This window comes from Mus caroli, chromosome 1 (assembly GCF_900094665.2).
Source record: "Mus caroli chromosome 1, CAROLI_EIJ_v1.1, whole genome shotgun sequence".
Taxonomy (NCBI): domain Eukaryota; kingdom Metazoa; phylum Chordata; class Mammalia; order Rodentia; family Muridae; genus Mus; species Mus caroli.
In genome coordinates this window covers 105,687,363-105,691,361 of record NC_034570.1, presented here as the reverse complement: position 1 = coordinate 105,691,361, position 3,999 = coordinate 105,687,363, and positions in this window count along the sequence as shown.

The following is a 3,999-nucleotide window of genomic DNA, read 5'->3' as shown; positions in this document are numbered from 1 at the left end:
AAACTTAGGATACCCAAGATATAAGATACAATTTGCTAAACACATGAAATTCAAGAACTAAGACCAAAGTGTGGACACTTTGCCCCTTCTTAGAAATGGGAACAAAACACCCATGGAAAGAGTTACAGAGACCAAATTTGGAGCTGTGATGAAAGGATGGACCATCTAGTGATTGCCATATGCAGGGATCCATCACATAATCAGCTTCCAAACGCTGACACCATTGCATACACTAGCAAGATTTTGCTGNAAGGACCCAGATATAGCTGTCTCTTATGAGATTATGCCAGGGCCTAGCAAACACAGAAGTGGACGCTCACAGTCATCTATGGAATGGATCACACGGCCCCCAATGGAGGAGCTAGAGAAATTATCTAAGGAGCTAAAGGGAACTGCAACCCTATAGTTGGAACAGCAATATGAACTAACCAGTACCCCGGAGCTCTTGTCTCTCGCTGCATATGTATCAGAAGATGGTCTAGTTGGCCATCACTGCAAAGAGAGGCCCATTGGACTTGCAAACTTTATATGCCCCAGTACAGGGGAACCCCATGGCCAAAAAGGGGGAGTGGGTTGCTAGGGGATTGGGGGGTGGGTATGGGGGACTTTTGGGATAGCATTGAAAATGTAAATGAGGAAAATACCTAATAAATAAAAAATAAATTAAAAAAATAGTTTGGCAGCTGGGAAAATGACTCTGTTTTAATGTGTAAGGCTCTTGCAGGGTACCTGAGTGGGCTTTCCTGCAGCCATGTTGAATGCAAGCATTATTTATTTATTTATTTTTCTCTATGGGTACTTGTTCTCATGTGCATACACACAGTTTTATAGGCACACAATAGAAATTATGTAAAAATTGCAAATGTGTATGGTGGGCCTGTAGATGTTGGGGAAGATGAGGGAGGGAGAGAATTTGCTTCAGGCCAGAGTTCCTGTGCTCTGGGCAGGCAGATGCTGGAGGACTGCAGACACTTTCCACTCAGCCCCTGGTGGGCATCTGTCTGTGTGAAGCCATTGACCCCACGCTGAGGAGGTGGACAAGGGGCAGCCCCTGTACCAGATTCTCAATCTCCAGCATCCAGTGCTGGATAGAGCATAGGAGGTGAGAACAGAATAGAGCCCAGGGGTGACACTTTTGTCCCCAGAGACATAGGATGAGGGCAGAAAGGGGTTCCCATGCAGGCAAGAGACCTTAGTCCAGTGAGTGGCTGGAGAACAGGAAGGCCTTCTGATGGGAGATCAGGCACTGCTCATTAGGAGAAAGCCTATCCCATTGTCCAAGCACATCGAGCCTTGATAAACAGTCTATGGATTTAGAGATGTAGAAAGGCAGGGAGAAAGAGTAAAAGTAGAAAGAGACAGAGACTGCCATGGCCAAGAGTAGAGAAGGGGTAAAGGAGAGAAAGAAAAGAAAGGCTAGAGAGTATAGAGAGTAAGAAAGTTGAGAGAGAGGAGAGAGAGAGAGAGAGAGAGAGAGAGAGAGAGAGAGAGGCCAAACAGCCCCTCTTATAGTGTGATTGTCATCTTGCTGTTGCTAGGTAACTGGGAGCAGTCTAGCCTGAAGGTCAGAAGCTTGGGACATGGTGTATGTGAGTACTAGCCACAGGCTTCTCCTGTGGGGACTGTAGGGGTGGTAACTTCCACAGAAGCCAGGAGTCCAGGAGACATGAGGGGGTGCCTTCTGTCCCATGTAGGTGAGGATTAACACCCATCGGGTTCTACCAGGGTTCAGACCTCAACTCTACTGGAGACCAGCCTGTCTGTGCATTGCTCATTGCCCCAGAGTTTATAACTGTTTTACTGTGCATATGCTTGTGCACCATGTGTGTGCTGTACCCATGGAAGCCAGAAAAGGGTATCTCCTTTCCCTCGAAATTAAGTTATGCATGTTTGTGAGTGGCCATGTGAATTTTGTTCCTCTGCAAGAGCAGCAAAGACTCTTAACCATTGAGCTATTTCTCCAGCTCCCAAACCTTAATAAATTTAAAATATCACCTAATTTATAGTGAAAAATGCATATCAGTGGTTGTCCAGTACAGAGTTCAATGGTGTGTCTGCAAAAGAATATGAAGAATCTTTTGGAAATAATAGAAATAAATGTCTCATGTCTTCTGTGTGTGTGTGTGTGTGTTCACACGAATGTACATATACATGTATTTGTGCATTCAATTGGAGACCTAGTCTCCACTCTTAGGCATACTGCTCATCTTCTTTACCTTAAGTTTGAGACAACATTTCTTGCTAAGCCCAAAGCTCACTGATCTTGCTAGGGTGGCTGGCTAGTCAGTTTCAGATACACTCCTATCTTCATTTCCTCAGTACTGGAATTACAGATGTATGCTGCTGTGTCCAGCATTTTTTGTGGAGCTGGGAATTAAAATCAGGATATCGTGCTTACATGGCAAGTTCTTCCTGACTGAGCCATCTCACCAGCTCAGTCCTCTATCTTAATTGAGGAGAGATTTCGGGATTTCTGGTGGTGCACAGAGCTACCACAACTCATTAAATTCTGTTCTCTAACAACAAGAAGTTACAGCTTGTAAGTTATTTCTCAGTGAACTTGATAAGGAAAAATAAGTCAAGTCTTTTCTGAGCCTCATAAAATGATTACCATCTTGAATTTTAGTTTACAAAAGTGAAAAAATGCTATAAAGCATAGCATATACCCAGGAGAGCAGTGCCAGGAAAATTACAGGTATTAGTGTTATTTCTGCTGAAGGAAAAAGGTTTATAAAGTGGTCTTATAAATTCCTGAGATCTTTCTGCATGTCTGATACAATGTTGGTTTTTCCCAAGTGCTTTATGATGAATGAGATTTTTCACTTTCAAATAATTAAATTATGAAATACTTAAAAAAATCTACTTTTTTTTGTATGTGAGTGTGCACAAGTATGTACATAGAAGCCAGAAGTCAACTTCTGATACTGTTCCTAGCTGCCATCCATTTGGGACTACAGTCTGTTACTTAGCATGAATTCCATAATTGGGCTGAGTTTTGAACCCCAGGGAGCCATATGTCTCTACCTTAACATGCTAGAAGCACAAGCACTGTGTCTAGTTTTTGCAAGGGTTCTGAGGGCCAAACTCAGGTTCTTATACCTGCATGGCATGGCAAGTCCTTTACCAAATGAGCTGTCTCTCTTATTCATTTTGGTGATGAGTTTCATAGTGTTGCCAGGACTCAAAGTTTAGATTAGACTATTTGAACCTCTCCAATGTTGGGATTACAAACATGTGCCATTCTGCCTAGCTTCAGCCAATCTTCAGTTAATAGAGTTGTTGACTCTGAGATCAGATGATGGTGATAATTCTGGTTGCAGAAAACTGGGAAATAAGAAGCCTGCTAAGGGAAATTCTACCTCAGTTTGTTTTTGCAATGGTATTTCCATGTTGAGGCAGCACAATATTTTAGTTCAGAGACTCCCTGAGAGAGTAGTGTGTTGAATTCTGCCCATTATGTGTGCCCCCTTCTGTCTACAAAAAAAAAAAAAAAAAAAAAAAAGAGTCACTTTCTCTGTGCACCCTTGGCCAGGTAACTTATCTTTGCAGCTATTTCATCCTCCACACATGAAATATTAACAGTCTAGGCTCGGGGAGGAGACCTGCAGAGATACTCCCTGAAAGGTACTTCCTGTCAATAAATGGTGAATGATTGATGAATCAGAAATAAAATATTGATGTTCTGAGTCACACATATGGCCTCTTTCCTCCAGAAATGGGCTTGTGACTTGTATTACTAAAGATATGAATTAACAAAATGGGTTGTTTTTATTTGTTAGAACATAACAGCTTTAGATTCGATTTGATTTGGAAATGCCCTGCAACATTGGGACTCGGGCACTTAGGAAACTGGCAGATGGATTCTGGGAATAAATAATAGAAAATTTTACTTTCCTTGTACCATGGAAGCTTTTAATAGCCTACTCAATGGGAATTTCTCTCTCTCTCTCTCTCTCTCTCTCTCTCTCTCTCTCTCTCTCTCTCTCTCTCTCTCTCTCT